Source organism: Taudactylus pleione, unplaced genomic scaffold (genome assembly GCF_031769625.1).
Source record: "Taudactylus pleione unplaced genomic scaffold, aTauple2 ptg000190l, whole genome shotgun sequence".
NCBI lineage: Eukaryota > Metazoa > Chordata > Amphibia > Anura > Myobatrachidae > Taudactylus > Taudactylus pleione.
Window position 1 is genome coordinate 8619904 of NW_028284592.1, and position 18132 is coordinate 8638035.

The 18132-nt window shown below is 33.6% G+C and overlaps 11 non-coding genes across 11 annotated transcripts; all 11 read right to left on the reverse strand.

The window, feature by feature from the left end:
* Positions 1–541: 541 nt before the first annotated feature.
* Positions 542–624, reverse strand: TRNAL-CAG (transfer RNA leucine (anticodon CAG)). The gene has a single exon. It is a non-coding gene; the product is annotated as a tRNA-Leu (tRNA).
* Positions 625–2563: 1939 nt separating this feature from the next.
* TRNAL-CAG (transfer RNA leucine (anticodon CAG)) lies at positions 2564–2646 on the reverse strand. The gene has a single exon. It is a non-coding gene; the product is annotated as a tRNA-Leu (tRNA).
* A 928-nt stretch (positions 2647–3574) lies between these two features.
* On the reverse strand, positions 3575–3657 carry TRNAL-CAG (transfer RNA leucine (anticodon CAG)). Its single transcript has one exon. It is a non-coding gene; the product is annotated as a tRNA-Leu (tRNA).
* Positions 3658–4585: 928 nt separating this feature from the next.
* TRNAL-CAG (transfer RNA leucine (anticodon CAG)) lies at positions 4586–4668 on the reverse strand. The gene has a single exon. It is a non-coding gene; the product is annotated as a tRNA-Leu (tRNA).
* A 928-nt stretch (positions 4669–5596) lies between these two features.
* On the reverse strand, positions 5597–5679 carry TRNAL-CAG (transfer RNA leucine (anticodon CAG)). The gene has a single exon. It is a non-coding gene; the product is annotated as a tRNA-Leu (tRNA).
* Positions 5680–6607: 928 nt separating this feature from the next.
* On the reverse strand, positions 6608–6690 carry TRNAL-CAG (transfer RNA leucine (anticodon CAG)). Its single transcript has one exon. It is a non-coding gene; the product is annotated as a tRNA-Leu (tRNA).
* A 2950-nt stretch (positions 6691–9640) lies between these two features.
* On the reverse strand, positions 9641–9723 carry TRNAL-CAG (transfer RNA leucine (anticodon CAG)). The gene has a single exon. It is a non-coding gene; the product is annotated as a tRNA-Leu (tRNA).
* A 928-nt stretch (positions 9724–10651) lies between these two features.
* TRNAL-CAG (transfer RNA leucine (anticodon CAG)) lies at positions 10652–10734 on the reverse strand. Its single transcript has one exon. It is a non-coding gene; the product is annotated as a tRNA-Leu (tRNA).
* A 928-nt stretch (positions 10735–11662) lies between these two features.
* On the reverse strand, positions 11663–11745 carry TRNAL-CAG (transfer RNA leucine (anticodon CAG)). Its single transcript has one exon. It is a non-coding gene; the product is annotated as a tRNA-Leu (tRNA).
* Positions 11746–15707: 3962 nt separating this feature from the next.
* Positions 15708–15790, reverse strand: TRNAL-CAG (transfer RNA leucine (anticodon CAG)). Its single transcript has one exon. It is a non-coding gene; the product is annotated as a tRNA-Leu (tRNA).
* Positions 15791–16719: 929 nt separating this feature from the next.
* TRNAL-CAG (transfer RNA leucine (anticodon CAG)) lies at positions 16720–16802 on the reverse strand. The gene has a single exon. It is a non-coding gene; the product is annotated as a tRNA-Leu (tRNA).
* Between the last annotated feature and the right edge of the window lie 1330 nt (positions 16803–18132).

An 18132-nucleotide genomic window follows, 5' to 3' on the forward strand; every position in this document is an offset into this window, starting at 1 on the left:
ATTCATAGAATGCCAAGGAAAAATGCGGTAATTATTTTTTTTGCTCTATTCAGGATTGGATTCCAAGTGTCTAGAATTTGTTGTCTTGTGGATTTTCACTCACCATAGAAAAGACATTTATGAACTTTCCAAGAACTGGCTAATGATATTGGCTTATGGCCTTGATTGGATGCTATGAAGTAGTGTACAAGTAGGGTTTGTGTTCATGACCACTGGCTTAAAAGAGCAGTGTTCTTACTCCTGAGATATGGAGCCCTGATTCAGAAGTTGGGGGATATTTTATTTTGCAAACTCAGTATATGAAAAAATGTTGACCAAAGAAAAAAATACATATAATATTGATGTCTGAAGTAGTATTTAAGTCCATATTTTTAGGGAAGATTGCAACATTTTCTTTGATTGATATAAAGCAGAAATAATGGAAGGTTGATTATTCTTCAAAGTGGTTTGTGAAACAGATTTGCAGTGAATATCTTAAGTATTTCTCTTCACAAGCAACAAGGAAGAGACATTGTAGAACAAAGAAGAAAAGGAAGAACACTGTCAGAAGTGGGATTTGAACCCACGCCTCCAGAGGAGACTGCGACCTGAACGCAGCGCCTTAGACCGCTCGGCCATCCTGACACATAAAAAGCTACGTTTCATAAAAATTGGATAAAACTAATTAACCAAAACTACTTTTTCAAAGGTGCAATGTCCATGCTGCTGTTGAAACTATTGATTCAAATATTAGTAATAAATTGCTTTTTCAATTATTTTTCAAAGATTCTTAAGGTTGGATAAATCAAAAAGATATTGTAAAAATAACATTAACACGGAATTACCTATAGTTTAGGATTTTCCAAATATTTGAGAAAATGCTTGACACAAATAACATCTTCACATGCTCTACAATTAATGCCTGAATTTTGTATTGATTGATTGAGAGCTGCATTGAAAGAAAATCATTACTCCAAATGTGGCAGTTTCCAAAATACATTGAAAAGGGGATGTGCAGTATCTATTTTTCTAATTCATAGAATGCCAAGGAAAAATGCGGTAATTATTTTTTTTGCTCTATTCAGGATTGGATTCCAAGTGTCTAGAATTTGTTGTCTTGTGGATTTTCACTCACCATAGAAAAGACATTTATGAACTTTCCAAGAACTGGCTAATGATATTGGCTTATGGCCTTGATTGGATGCTATGAAGGAGTGTACAAGTAGGGTTTGTGTTCAACACCACTGGCTTAAAAGAGCAGTGTTCTTACTCCTGAGATATGGAGCCCTGATTCAGAAGTTGGGGGATATTTTATTTTGCAAACTCAGTATATGAAAAAATGTTGACCAAAGAAAAAAATACATATAATATTGATGTCTGAAGTAGTATTTAAGTCCATATTTTTAGGGAAGATTGCAACATTTTCTTTGATTGATATAAAGCAGAAAAAATGGAAGGTTGATTATTCTTCAAAGTGGTTTGTGAAACAGATTTGCAGTGAATATCTTAAGTATTTCTCTTCACAAGCAACAAGGAAGAGACATTGTAGAACAAAGAAGAAAAGGAAGAACACTTTCAGAAGTGGGAATTGAACCCATGCCTCCAGAGGAGACTGCGACCTGAACGCAGCGCCTTAGACCGCTCGGCCATCCTGACACATAAAAAGCTACGTTTCATAAAAATTGGATAAAACTAATTAACCAAAACTACTTTTTCAAAGGTGCAATGTCCATGCTGCTGTTGAAACTATTGATTCAAATATTAGTATTAAATTGCTTTTTCAATTATTTTTCAAAGATGCTTAAAGTTGGATAAATCAAAAAGACATTGTAAAAATAACATTAACACGGAATTACCTATAGTTTAGGATTTTCCAAATATTTGAGAAAATGCTTGACACAAATAACATCTTCACATGCTCTACAATTAATGCCTGAATTTTGTATTGATTGATTGAGAGCTGCATTGAAAGAAAATCATTACTCCAAATGTGGCAGTTTCCAAAATACATTGAAAAGGGGATGTGCAGTATCTATTTTTCTAATTCATAGAATGCCAAGGAAAAATGCGGTAATTATTTTTTTTGCTCTATTCAGGATTGGATTCCAAGTGTCTAGAATTTGTTGTCTTGTGGATTTTCACTCACCATAGAAAAGACATTTATGAACTTTCCAAGAACTGGCTAATGATATTGGCTTATGGCCTTGATTGGATGCTATGAAGGAGTGTACAAGTAGGGTTTGTGTTCATGACCACTGGCTTAAAAGAGCAGTGTTCTTACTCCTGAGATATGGAGCCCTGATTCAGAAGTTGGGGGATATTTTATTTTGCAAACTCAGTATATGAAAAAATGTTGACCAAAGAAAAAAATACATATAATATTGATGTCTGAAGTAGTATTTAAGTCCATATTTTTAGGGAAGATTGCAACATTTTCTTTGATTGATATAAAGCAGAAATAATGGAAGGTTGATTATTCTTCAAAGTGGTTTGTGAAACAGATTTGCAGTGAATATCTTAAGTATTTCTCTTCACAAGCAACAAGGAAGAGACATTGTAGAACAAAGAAGAAAAGGAAGAACACTGTCAGAAGTGGGATTTGAACCCACGCCTCCAGAGGAGACTGCGACCTGAACGCAGCGCCTTAGACCGCTCGGCCATCCTGGCACATAAAACACTACGTTTCATAAAAATTGGATAAAACTAATTAACCAAAATTACTTTTTCAAAGGTGCAATGTCCATGCTGCTGTTGAAACTATTGATTCAAATATTAGTAATAAATTGCTTTTTCAATTATTTTTCAAAGTTGCTTAAAGTTGGATAAATCAAAAAGATATTGTAAAAATAACATTAACACGGAATTAACTATAGTTTAGGATTTTCCAAATATTTGAGAAAATGCTTGATACAAATAACATCTTCACATGCTCTACAATTAATGCCTGAATTTTGTATTGATTGATTGAGAGCTGCATTGAAAGAAAATCATTACTCCAAATGTGGCAGTTTCCAAAATACATTGAAAAGGGGTTGTGCAGTATCTATTTTTCTAATTCATAGAATGCCAAGGAAAAATGCGGTAATTATTTTTTTTGCTCTATTCAGGATTGGATTCCAAGTGTCTAGAATTTGTTGTCTTGTGGATTTTCACTCACCATAGAAAAGACATTTATGAACTTTCCAAGAACTGGCTAATGATATTGGCTTATGGCCTTGATTGGATGCTATGAAGGAGTGTACAAGTAGGGTTTGTGTTCATGACCACTGGCTTAAAAGAGCAGTGTTCTTACTCCTGAGATATGGAGCCCTGATTCAGAAGTTGGGGGATATTTTATTTTGCAAACTCAGTATATGAAAAAATGTTGACCAAAGAAAAAAATATATATAATATTGATGTCTGAAGTAGTATTTAAGTCCATATTATTAGGAAAGATTGCAACATTTTCTTTGATTGATATAAAGCAGAAATAATGGAAGGTTGATTATTCTTCAAAGTAGTTTGTGAAACAGATTTGCAGTGAATATCCTAAGTATTTCTCTTCACAAGCAACAAGGAAGAGACATTGTAGAACAAAGAAGAAAAGGAAGAACACTGTCAGAAGTGGGATTTGAACCCACGCCTCCAGAGGAGACTGCGACCTGAACGCAGCGCCTTAGACCGCTCGGCCATCCTGACACATAAAAAACTAATTTTCATAAAAATTGGATAAAACTAATTAACCAAAATTACTTTTTCAAAGGTGCAATGTCCATGCTGCTGTTGAAACTATTGATTCAAATATTAGTAATAAATTGCTTTTTCAATTATTTTTCAAAGATGCTTAAAGTTGGATAAATCAAAAAGATATTGTAAAAATAACATTAACACGGAATTAACTATAGTTTAGGATTTTCCAAATATTTGAGAAAATGCTTGATACAAATAACATCTTCACATGCTCTACAATTAATGCCTGAATTTTGTATTGATTGATTGAGAGCTGCATTGAAAGAAAATCATTACTCCAAATGTGGCAGTTTCCAAAATACATTGAAAAGGGGTTGTGCAGTATCTATTTTTCTAATTCATAGAATGCCAAGGAAAAATGCGGTAATTATTTTTTTTGCTCTATTCAGGATTGGATTCCAAGTGTCTAGAATTTGTTGTCTTGTGGATTTTCACTCACCATAGAAAAGACATTTATGAACTTTCCAAGAACTGGCTAATGATATTGGCTTATGGCCTTGATTGGATGCTATGAAGGAGTGTACAAGTAGGGTTTGTGTTCAACACCACTGGCTTAAAAGAGCAGTGTTCTTACTCCTGAGATATGGAGCCCTGATTCAGAAGTTGGGGGATATTTTATTTTGCAAACTCAGTATATGAAAAAATGTTGACCAAAGAAAAAAATACATATAATATTGATGTCTGAAGTAGTATTTAAGTCCATATTTTTAGGGAAGATTGCAACATTTTCTTTGATTGATATAAAGCAGAAATAATGGAAGGTTGATTATTCTTCAAAGTGGTTTGTGAAACAGATTTGCAGTGAATATCTTAAGTATTTCTCTTCACAAGCAACAAGGAAGAGACATTGTAGAACAAAGAAGAAAAGGAAGAACACTGTCAGAAGTGGGATTTGAACCCACGCCTCCAGAGGAGACTGCGACCTGAACGCAGCGCCTTAGGCCGCTCGGCCATCCTGACACATAAAAAACTAATTTTCATAAAAATTGGATAAAACTAATTAACCAAAATTACTTTTTCAAAGGTGCAATGTCCATGCTGCTGTTGAAACTATTGATTCAAATATTAGTAATAAATTGCTTTTTCAATTATTTTTCAAAGATGCTTAAAGTTGGATAAATCAAAAAGATATTGTAAAAATAACATTAACACGGAATTAACTATAGTTTAGGATTTTCCAAATATTTGAGAAAATGCTTGATACAAATAACATCTTCACATGCTCTACAATTAATGCCTGAATTTTGTATTGATTGATTGAGAGCTGCATTGAAAGAAAATCATTACTCCAAATGTGGCAGTTTCCAAAATACATTGAAAAGGGGTTGTGCAGTATCTATTTTTCTAATTCATAGAATGCCAAGGAAAAATGCGGTAATTATTTTTTTTGCTCTATTCAGGATTGGATTCCAAGTGTCTAGAATTTGTTGTCTTGTGGATTTTCACTCACCATAGAAAAGACATTTATGAACTTTCCAAGAACTGGCTAATGATATTGGCTTATGGCCTTGATTGGATGCTATGAAGGAGTGTACAAGTAGGGTTTGTGTTCAACACCACTGGCTTAAAAGAGCAGTGTTCTTACTCCTGAGATATGGAGCCCTGATTCAGAAGTTGGGGGATATTTTATTTTGCAAACTCAGTATATGAAAAAATGTTGACCAAAGAAAAAAATACATATAATATTGATGTCTGAAGTAGTATTTAAGTCCATATTTTTAGGGAAGATTGCAACATTTTCTTTGATTGATATAAAGCAGAAATAATGGAAGGTTGATTATTCTTCAAAGTGGTTTGTGAAACAGATTTGCAGTGAATATCTTAAGTATTTCTCTTCACAAGCAACAAGGAAGAGACATTGTAGAACAAAGAAGAAAAGGAAGAACACTGTCAGAAGTGGGATTTGAACCCACGCCTCCAGAGGAGACTGCGACCTGAACGCAGCGCCTTAGGCCGCTCGGCCATCCTGACACATAAAATACTAAGTTTCATAAAAATTGGATAAAACTAATTAACCAAAACTACTTTTTCAAAGGAGCAATGTCCATGCTGCTGTTGAAACTATTGATTCAAATATTAGTAATAAATTGCTTTTTCAATTATTTTTCAAAGATGCTTAAGGTTGGATAAATCAAAAAGATATTGTAAAAATAACATTAACACGGAATTACCTATAGTTTAGGATTTTCCAAATATTTGAGAAAATGCTTGACACAAATAACATCTTCACATGCTCTACAATTAATGCCTGAATTTTGTATTGATTGATTGAGAGCTGCATTGAAAGAAAATCATTACTTCAAATGTGGCAGTTTCCAAAATACATTGAAAAGGGGATGTGCAGTATCTATTTTTCTAATTCATAGAATGCCAAGGAAAAATGCGGTAATTATTTTTTTTGCTCTATTCAGGATTGGATTCCAAGTGTCTAGAATTTGTTGTCTTGTGGATTTTCACTCACCATAGAAAAGACATTTATGAACTTTCCAAGAACTGGCTAATGATATTGGCTTATGGCCTTGATTGGATGCTATGAAGGAGTGTACAAGTAGGGTTTGTGTTCATGACCACTGGCTTAAAAGAGCAGTGTTCTTACTCCTGAGATATGGAGCCCTGATTCAGAAGTTGGGGGATATTTTATTTTGCAAACTCAGTATATGAAAAAATGTTGACCAAAGAAAAAAATATATATAATATTGATGTCTGAAGTAGTATTTAAGTCCATATTATTAGGAAAGATTGCAACATTTTCTCTGATTGATATAAAGCAGAAATAATGGAAGGTTGATTATTCTTCAAAGTAGTTTGTGAAACAGATTTGCAGTGAATATCTTAAGTATTTCTCTTCACAAGCAACAAGGAAGAGACATTGTAGAACAAAGAAGAAAAGGAAGAACACTGTCAGAAGTGGGATTTGAACCCACGCCTCCAGAGGAGACTGCGACCTGAACGCAGCGCCTTAGACCGCTCGGCCATCCTGACACATAAAAAACTAATTTTCATAAAAATTGGATAAAACTAATTAACCAAAATTACTTTTTCAAAGGTGCAATGTCCATGCTGCTGTTGAAACTATTGATTCAAATATTAGTAATAAATTGCTTTTTCAATTATTTTTCAAAGATGCTTAAAGTTGGATAAATCAAAAAGATATTGTAAAAATAACATTAACACGGAATTAACTATAGTTTAGGATTTTCCAAATATTTGAGAAAATGCTTGATACAAATAACATCTTCACATGCTCTACAATTAATGCCTGAATTTTGTATTGATTGATTGAGAGCTGCATTGAAAGAAAATCATTACTCCAAATGTGGCAGTTTCCAAAATACATTGAAAAGGGGTTGTGCAGTATCTATTTTTCTAATTCATAGAATGCCAAGGAAAAATGCGGTAATTATTTTTTTTGCTCTATTCAGGATTGGATTCCAAGTGTCTAGAATTTGTTGTCTTGTGGATTTTCACTCACCATAGAAAAGACATTTATGAACTTTCCAAGAACTGGCTAATGATATTGGCTTATGGCCTTGATTGGATGCTATGAAGGAGTGTACAAGTAGGGTTTGTGTTCATGACCACTGGCTTAAAAGAGCAGTGTTCTTACTCCTGAGATATGGAGCCCTGATTCAGAAGTTGGGGGATATTTTATTTTGCAAACTCAGTATATGAAAAAATGTTGACCAAAGAAAAAAATACATATAATATTGATGTCTGAAGTAGTATTTAAGTCCATATTTTTAGGAAAGATTGCAACATTTTCTTTGATTGATATAAAGCAGAAATAATGGAAGGTTGATTATTCTTCAAAGTAGTTTGTGAAACAGATTTGCAGTGAATATCTTAAGTATTTCTCTTCACAAGCAACAAGGAAGAGACATTGTAGAACAAAGAAGAAAAGGAAGAACACTGTCAGAAGTGGGATTTGCACCCTCACCTCCAGAGGAGACTGCGACCTGAACGCAGCGCCTTAGACCGCTCTGCCATCCTGACACATAAAAAACTACGTTTCATAAAAATTGGATAAAACTAATTAACCAAAACTACTTTTTCAAAGGTGCAATGTCCATGCTGCTGTTGAAACTATTGATTCAAATATTAGTAATAAATTGCTTTTTCAAATATTTTTCAAAGATGCTTAAGGTTGGATAAATCAAAAAGATATTGTAAAAATAACATTAACACGGAATTACCTATAGTTTAGGATTTTCCAAATATTTGAGAAAATGCTTGACACAAATAACATCTTCACATGCTCTACAATTAATGCCTGAATTTTGTATTGATTGATTGAGAGCTGCATTGAAAGAAAATCATTACTCCAAATGTGGCAGTTTCCAAAATACATTGAAAAGGGGATGTGCAGTATCTATTTTTCTAATTCATAGAATGCCAAGGAAAAATGCGGTAATTATTTTTTTTGCTCTATTCAGGATTGGATTCCAAGTGTCTAGAATTTGTTGTCTTGTGGATTTTCACTCACCATAGAAAAGACATTTATGAACTTTCCAAGAACTGGCTAATGATATTGGCTTATGGCCTTGATTGGATGCTATGAAGTAGTGTACAAGTAGGGTTTGTGTTCATGACCACTGGCTTAAAAGAGCAGTGTTCTTACTCCTGAGATATGGAGCCCTGATTCAGAAGTTGGGGGATATTTTATTTTGCAAACTCAGTATATGAAAAAATGTTGACCAAAGAAAAAAATACATATAATATTGATGTCTGAAGTAGTATTTAAGTCCATATTTTTAGGGAAGATTGCAACATTTTCTTTGATTGATATAAAGCAGAAATAATGGAAGGTTGATTATTCTTCAAAGTGGTTTGTGAAACAGATTTGCAGTGAATATCTTAAGTATTTCTCTTCACAAGCAACAAGGAAGAGACATTGTAGAACAAAGAAGAAAAGGAAGAACACTTTCAGAAGTGGGAATTGAACCCATGCCTCCAGAGGAGACTGCGACCTGAACGCAGCGCCTTAGACCGCTCGGCCATCCTGACACATAAAAAGCTACGTTTCATAAAAATTGGATAAAACTAATTAACCAAAACTACTTTTTCAAAGGTGCAATGTCCATGCTGCTGTTGAAACTATTGATTCAAATATTAGTAATAAATTGCTTTTTCAATTATTTTTCAAAGATGCTTAAGGTTGGATAAATCAAAAAGATATTGTAAAAATAACATTAACACGGAATTACCTATAGTTTAGGATTTTCCAAATATTTGAGAAAATGCTTGACACAAATAACATCTTCACATGCTCTACAATTAATGCCTGAATTTTGTATTGATTGATTGAGAGCTGCATTGAAAGAAAATCATTACTCCAAATGTGGCAGTTTCCAAAATACATTGAAAAGGGGATGTGCAGTATCTATTTTTCTAATTCATAGAATGCCAAGGAAAAATGCGGTAATTATTTTTTTTGCTCTATTCAGGATTGGATTCCAAGTGTCTAGAATTTGTTGTCTTGTGGATTTTCACTCACCATAGAAAAGACATTTATGAACTTTCCAAGAACTGGCTAATGATATTGGCTTATGGCCTTGATTGGATGCTATGAAGGAGTGTACAAGTAGGGTTTGTGTTCATGACCACTGGCTTAAAAGAGCAGTGTTCTTACTCCTGAGATATGGAGCCCTGATTCAGAAGTTGGGGGATATTTTATTTTGCAAACTCAGTATATGAAAAAATGTTGACCAAAGATAAAAATACATATAATATTGATGTCTGAAGTAGTATTTAAGTCCATATTTTTAGGGAAGATTGCAACATTTTCTTTGATTGATATAAAGCAGAAATAATGGAAGGTTGATTATTCTTCAAAGTAGTTTGTGAAACAGATTTGCAGTGAATATCTTAAGTATTTCTCTACACAAGCAACAAGGAAGAGACATTGTAGAACAAAGAAGAAAAGGAAGAACACTGTCAGAAGTGGGATTTGAACCCACGCCTCCAGAGGAGACTGCGACCTGAACGCAGCGCCTTAGACCGCTCGGCCATCCTGACACATAAAACCCTAAGTTTCATAAAAATTGGATAAAACTAATTAACCAAAACTACTTTTTCAAAGGTGCAATGTCCATGCTGCTGTTGAAACTATTGATTCAAATATTAGTAATATATTGCTTTTTCAATTATTTTTCAAAGATGCTTAAGGTTGGATAAATCAAAAAGATATTGTAAAAATAACATTAACACGGAATTACCTATAGTTTAGGATTTTCCAAATATTTGAGAAAATGCTTGACACAAATAACATCTTCACATGCTCTACAATTAATGCCTGAATTTTGGATTGATTGATTGAGAGCTGCATTGAAAGAAAATCATTACTCCAAATGTGGCAGTTTCCAAAATACATTGAAAAGGGGATGTGCAGTATCTATTTTTCTAATTCATAGAATGCCAAGGAAAAATGCGGTAATTATTTTTTTTGCTCTATTCAGGATTGGATTCCAAGTGTCTAGAATTTGTTGTCTTGTGGATTTTCACTCACCATAGAAAAGACATTTATGAACTTTCCAAGAACTGGCTAATGATATTGGCTTATGGCCTTGATTGGATGCTATGAAGGAGTGTACAAGTAGGGTTTGTGTTCAACACCACTGGCTTAAAAGAGCAGTGTTCTTACTCCTGAGATATGGAGCCCTGATTCAGAAGTTGGGGGATATTTTATTTTGCAAACTCAGTATATGAAAAAATGTTGACCAAAGAAAAAAATACATATAATATTGACTTCTGAAGTAGTATTTAAGTCCATATTTTTAGGGAAGATTGCAACATTTTCTTTGATTGATATAAAGCAGAAATAATGGAAGGTTGATTATTCTTCAAAGTGGTTTGTGAAACAGATTTGCAGTGAATATCTTAAGTATTTCTCTTCACAAGCAACAAGGAAGAGACATTGTAGAACAAAGAAGAAAAGGAAGAACACTGTCAGAAGTGGGATTTGAACCCACGCCTCCAGAGGAGACGGCGACCTGAACGCAGCGCCTTAGACCGCTCGGCCATCCTGACACATAAAACACTAACTTTCATAAAAATTGGATAAAACTAATTAACCAAAACTACTTTTTCAAAGGTGCAATGTCCATGCTGCTGTTGAAACTATTGATTCAAATATTAGTAATAAATTGCTTTTTCAATTATTTTTCAAAGATGCTTAAGGTTGGATAAATCAAAAAGATATTGTAAAAATAACATTAACACGGAATTACCTATAGTTTAGGATTTTCCAAATATTTGAGAAAATGCTTGACACAAATAACATCTTCACATGCTCTACAATTAATGCCTGAATTTTGTATTGATTGATTGAGAGCTGCATTGAAAGAAAATCATTACTCCAAATGTGGCAGTTTCCAAAATACATTGAAAAGGGGATGTGCAGTATCTATTTTTCTAATTCATAGAATGCCAAGGAAAAATGCGGTAATTATTTTTTTTGCTCTATTCAGGATTGGATTCCAAGTGTCTAGAATTTGTTGTCTTGTGGATTTTCACTCACCATAGAAAAGACATTTATGAACTTTCCAAGAACTGGCTAATGATATTGGCTTATGGCCTTGATTGGATGCTATGAAGGAGTGTACAAGTAGGGTTTGTGTTCATGACCACTGGCTTAAAAGAGCAGTGTTCTTACTCCTGAGATATGGAGCCCTGATTCAGAAGTTGGGGGATATTTTATTTTGCAAACTCAGTATATGAAAAAATGTTGACCAAAGAAAAAAATACATATAATATTGATGTCTGAAGTAGTATTTAAGTCCATATTTTTAGGGAAGATTGCAACATTTTCTTTGATTGACATAAAGCAGAAATAATGGAAGGTTGATTATTCTTCAAAGTGGTTTGTGAAACAGATTTGCAGTGAATATCTTAAGTATTTCTCTTCACAAGCAACAAGGAAGAGACATTGTAGAACAAAGAAGAAAAGGAAGAACACTGTCAGAAGTGGGATTTGAACCCACGCCTCCAGAGGAGACTGCGACCTGAACGCAGCGCCTTAGACCGCTCGGCCATCCTGACACATAAAACACTAACTTTCATAAAAATTGGATAAAACTAATTAACCAAAACTATTTTTTCAAAGGAGCAATGTCCATGCTGCTGTTGAAACTATTGATTCAAATATTAGTAATATATTGCTTTTTCAATTATTTTTCAAAGATGCTTAAGGTTGGATAAATCAAAAAGATATTGCAAAAATAACATTAACACGGAATTACCTATAGTTTAGGATTTTCCAAATATTTGAGAAAATGCTTGACACAAATAACATCTTCACATGCTCTACAATTAATGCCTGAATTTTGTATTGATTGATTGAGAGCTGCATTGAAAGAAAATCATTACTCCAAATGTGGCAGTTTCCAAAATACATTGAAAAGGGGATGTGCAGTATCTATTTTTCTAATTCATAGAATGCCAAGGAAAAATGCGGTAATTATTTTTTTTGCTCTATTCAGGATTGGATTCCAAGTGTCTAGAATTTGTTGTCTTGTGGATTTTCACTCACCATAGAAAAGACATTTATGAACTTTCCAAGAACTGGCTAATGATATTGGCTTATGGCCTTGATTGGATGCTATGAAGGAGTGTACAAGTAGGGTTTGTGTTCAACACCACTGGCTTAAAAGAGCAGTGTTCTTACTCCTGAGATATGGAGCCCTGATTCAGAAGTTGGGGGATATTTTATTTTGCAAACTCAGTATATGAAAAAATGTTGACCAAAGAAAAAATTACATATAATATTGATGTCTGAAGTAGTATTTAAGTCCATATTTTTAATAAAGATTGCAACATTTTCTTTGATTGATATAAAGCAGAAATAATGGAAGGTTGATTATTCTTCAAAGTGGTTTGTGAAACAGATTTGCAGTGAATATCTTAAGTATTTCTCTTCACAAGCAACAAGGAAGAGACATTGTAGAACAAAGAAGAAAAGGAAGAACACTGTCAGAAGGGGGATTTGAACCCACGCCTCCAGAGGAGACTGCGACCTGAACGCAGCGCCTTAGACTGCTCGGCCATCAGGACACATAAAACACTAAGTTTCATAAAAATTGGATAAAACTAATTAACCAAAACTACTTTTTCAAAGGTGCAATGTCCATGCTGCTGTTGAAACTATTGATTCAAATATTAGTAATAAATTGCTTTTTCAATTATTTTTCAAAGATGCTTAAGGTTGGATAAATCAAAAAGATATTGTAAAAATAACATTAACACGGAATTACCTATAGTTTAGGATTTTCCAAATATTTGAGAAAATGCTTGACACAAATAACATCTTCACATGCTCTACAATTAATGCCTGAATTTTGGATTGATTGATTGAGAGCTGCATTGAAAGAAAATCATTACTCCAAATGTGGCAGTTTCCAAAATACATTGAAAAGGGGATGTGCAGTATCTATTTTTCTAATTCATAGAATGCCAAGGAAAAATGCGGTAATTATTTTTTTTTGCTCTATTCAGGATTGGATTCCAAGTGTCTAGAATTTGTTGTCTTGTGGATTTTCACTCACCATAGAAAAGACATTTATGAACTTTCCAAGAACTGGCTAATGATATTGGCTTATGGCCTTGATTGGATGCTATGAAGGAGTGTACAAGTAGTGTTTGTGTTCAACACCACTGGCTTAAAAGAGCAGTGTTCTTACTCCTGAGATATGGAGCCCTGATTCAGAAGTTGGGGGATATTTTATTTTGCAAACTCAGTATATGAAAAAATGTTGACCAAAGAAAAAAATACATATAATATTGATGTCTGAAGTAGTATTTAAGTCCATATTTTTAGGGAAGATTGCAACATTTTCTTTGATTGATATAAAGCAGAAATAATGGAAGGTTGATTATTCTTCAAAGTGGTTTGTGAAACAGATTTGCAGTGAATATCTTAAGTATTTCTCTTCACAAGCAACAAGGAAGAGACATTGTAGAACAAAGAAGAAAAGGAAGAACACTGTCAGAAGTGGGATTTGAACCCACGCCTCCAGAGGAGAGTGCGACCTGAACGCAGCTCCTTAGGCCGCTCGGCCATCCTGACACATAAAATACTAAGTTTCATAAAAATTGGATAAAACTAATTAACCAAAACTACTTTTTCAAAGGAGCAATGTCCATGCTGCTGTTGAAACTATTGATTCAAATATTAGTAATAAATTGCTTTTTCAATTATTTTTCAAAGATGCTTAAGGTTGGATAAATCAAAAAGATATTGTAAAAATAACATTAACACGGAATTACCTATAGTTTAGGATTTTCCAAATATTTGAGAAAATGCTTGACACAAATAACATCTTCACATGCTCTACAATTAATGCCTGAATTTTGTATTGATTGATTGAGAGCTGCATTGAAAGAAAATCATTACTCCAAATGTGGCAGTTTCCAAAATACATTGAAAAGGGGATGTGCAGTATCTATTTTTCTAATTCATAGAATGCCAAGGAAAAAAGCGGTAATTATTTTTTTTGCTCTATTCAGGATTGGATTCCAAGTGTCTAGAATTTGTTGTCTTGTGGATTTTCACTCACCATAGAAAAGACATTTATGAACTTTCCAAGAACTGGCTAATGATATTGGCTTATGGCCTTGATTGGATGCTATGAAGGAGTGTACAAGTAGGGTTTGTGTTCAACACCACTGGCTTAAAAGAGCAGTGTTCTTACTCCTGAGATATGGAGCCCTGATTCAGAAGTTGGGGGATATTTTATTTTGCAAACTCAGTATATGAAAAAATGTTGACCAAAGAAAAAAATACATATAATATTGATGTCTGAAGTAGTATTTAAGTCCATATTTTTAGGGAAGATTGCAACATTTTCTTTGATTGATATAAAGCAGAAATAATGGAAGGTTGATTATTCTTCAAAGTGGTTTGTGAAACAGATTTGCAGTGAATATCTTAAGTATTTCTCTTCACAAGCAACAAGGAAGAGACATTGTAGAACAAAGAAGAAAAGGAAGAACACTGTCAGAAGTGGGATTTGAACCCACGCCTCCAGAGGAGACTGCGACCTGAACGCAGCTCCTTAGGCCGCTCGGCCATCCTGACACATAAAATACTAAGTTTCATAAAAATTGGATAAAACTAATTAACCAAAACTACTTTTTCAAAGGAGCAATGTCCATGCTGCTGTTGAAACTATTGATTCAAATATTAGTAATAAATTGCTTTTTCAATTATTTTTCAAAGATGCTTAAGGTTGGATAAATCAAAAAGATATTGTAAAAATAACATTAACACGGAATTACCTATAGTTTAGGATTTTCCAAATATTTGAGAAAATGCTTGACACAAATAACATCTTCACATGCTCTACAATTAATGCCTGAATTTTGTATTGATTGATTGAGAGCTGCATTGAAAGAAAATCATTACTTCAAATGTGGCAGTTTCCAAAATACATTGAAAAGGGGATGTGCAGTATCTATTTTTCTAATTCATAGAATGCCAAGGAAAAATGCGGTAATTATTTATTTTGCTCTATTCAGGATTGGATTCCAAGTGTCTAGAATTTGTTGTCTTGTGGATTTTCACTCACCATAGAAAAGACATTTATGAACTTTCCAAGAACTGGCTAATGATATTGGCTTATGGCCTTGATTGGATGCTATGAAGGAGTGTACAAGTAGGGTTTGTGTTCATGACCACTGGCTTAAAAGAGCAGTGTTCTTACTCCTGAGATATGGAGCCCTGATTCAGAAGTTGGGGGATATTTTATTTTGCAAACTCAGTATATGAAAAAATGTTGACCAAAGAAAAAAATACATATAATATTGATGTCTGAAGTAGTATTTAAGTCCATATTTTTAGGGAAGATTGCAACATTTTCTTTGATTGATATAAAGCAGAAATAATGGAAGGTTGATTATTCTTCAAAGTGGTTTGTGAAACAGATTTGCAGTGAATATCTTAAGTATTTCTCTTCACAAGCAACAAGGAAGAGACATTGTAGAACAAAGAAGAAAAGGAAGAACACTGTCAGAAGTGGGATTTGAACCCACGCCTCCAGAGGAGACTGCGACCTGAACGCAGCGCCTTAGGCCGCTCGGCCATCCTGACACATAAAATACTAAGTTTCATAAAAATTGGATAAAACTAATTAACCAAAACTACTTTTTCAAAGGAGCAATGTCCATGCTGCTGTTGAAACTATTGATTCAAATATTAGTAATAAATTGCTTTTTCAATTATTTTTCAAAGATGCTTAAGGTTGGATAAATCAAAAAGATATTGTAAAAATAACATTAACACGGAATTACCTATAGTTTAGGATTTTCCAAATATTTGAGAAAATGCTTGACACAAATAACATCTTCACATGCTCTACAATTAATGCCTGAATTTTGTATTGATTGATTGAGAGCTGCATTGAAAGAAAACCATTACTTCAAATGTGGCAGTTTCCAAAATACATTGAAAAGGGGATGTGCAGTATCTATTTTTCTAATTCATAGAATGCCAAGGAAAAATGCGGTAATTATTTTTTTTGCTCTATTCAGGATTGGATTCCAAGTGTCTAGAATTTGTTGTCTTGTGGATTTTCACTCACCATAGAAAAGACATTTATGAACTTTCCAAGAACTGGCTAATGATATTGGCTTATGGCCTTGATTGGATGCTATGAAGGAGTGTACAAGTAGGGTTTGTGTTCAACACCACTGGCTTAAAAGAGCAGTGTTCTTACTCCTGAGATATGGAGCCCTGATTCAGAAGTTGGGGGATATTTTATTTTGCAAACTCAGTATATGAAAAAATGTTGACCAAAGAAAAAAAATACATATAATATTGATGTCTGAAGTAGTATTTAAGTCCATATTTTTAGGAAAGATTGCAACATTTTCTTTGATTGATATAAAGCAGAAATAATGGAAGGTTGATTATTCTTCAAAGTAGTTTGTGAAACAGATTTGCAGTGAATATCTTAAGTATTTCTCTACACAAGCAACAAGGAAGAGACATTGTAGAACAAAGAAGAAAAGGAAGAACACTGTCAGAAGTGGGATTTGAACCCACGCCTCCAGAGGAGACTGCGACCTGAACGCAGTGCCTTATACCGCTCGGCCATCCTGACACATAAAAAACTACGTTTCATAAAAATTGGATAAAACTAATTAACCAAAACTACTTTTTCAAAGGTGCAATGTCCATGCTGCTGTTGAAACTATTGATTCAAATATTAGTAATATATTGCTTTTTCAATTATTTTTCAAAGATGCTTAAGGTTGGATAAATCAAAAAGATATTGTAAAAATAACATTAACACGGAATTACCTATAGTTTAAGATTTTCCATATATTTGAGAAAATGCTTGACACAAATAACATCTTCACATGCTCTACAATTAATGCCTGAATTTTGTATTGATTGATTGAGAGCTGCATTGAAAGAAAATCATTACTCCAAATGTGGCAGTTTCCAAAATACATTGAAAAGGGGATGTGCAGTATCTATTTTTCTAATTCATAGAATGCCAAGGAAAAAAGCGGTAATTATTTTTTTTGCTCTATTCAGGATTGGATTCCAAGTGTCTAGAATTTGTTGTCTTGTGGATTTTCACTCACCATAGAAAAGACATTTATGAACTTTCCAAGAACTGGCTAATGATATTGGCTTATGGCCTTGATTGGATGCTATGAAGGAGTGTACAAGTAGGGTTTGTGTTCAACACCACTGGCTTAAAAGAGCAGTGTTCTTACTCCTGAGATATGGAGCCCTGATTCAGAAGTTGGGGGATATTTTATTTTGCAAACTCAGTATATGAAAAAATGTTGACCAAAGAAAAAAATACATGTAATATTGATGTCTGAAGTAGTATTTAAGTCCATATTTTTAGGGAAGATTGCAACATTTTCTTTGATTGATATAAAGCAGAAATAATGGAAGGTTGATTATTCTTCAAAGTGGTTTGTGAAACAGATTTGCAGTGAATATCTTAAGTATTTCTCTTCACAAGCAACAAGGAAGAGACATTGTAGAACAAAGAAGAAAAGGAAGAACACTGTCAGAAGTGGGATTTGAACCCACGCCTCCAGAGGAGACTGCGACCTGAACGCAGCTCCTTAGGCCGCTCGGCCATCCTGACACATAAAATACTAAGTTTCATAAAAATTGGATAAAACTAATTAACCAAAACTACTTTTTCAAAGGAGCAATGTCCATGCTGCTGTTGAAACTATTGATTCAAATATTAGTAATAAATTGCTTTTTCAATTATTTTTCAAAGATGCTTAAGGTTGGATAAATCAAAAAGATATTGTAAAAATAACATTAACACGGAATTACCTATAGTTTAGGATTTTCCAAATATTTGAGAAAATGCTTGACACAAATAACATCTTCACATGCTCTACAATTAATGCCTGAATTTTGTATTGATTGATTGAGAGCTGCATTGAAAGAAA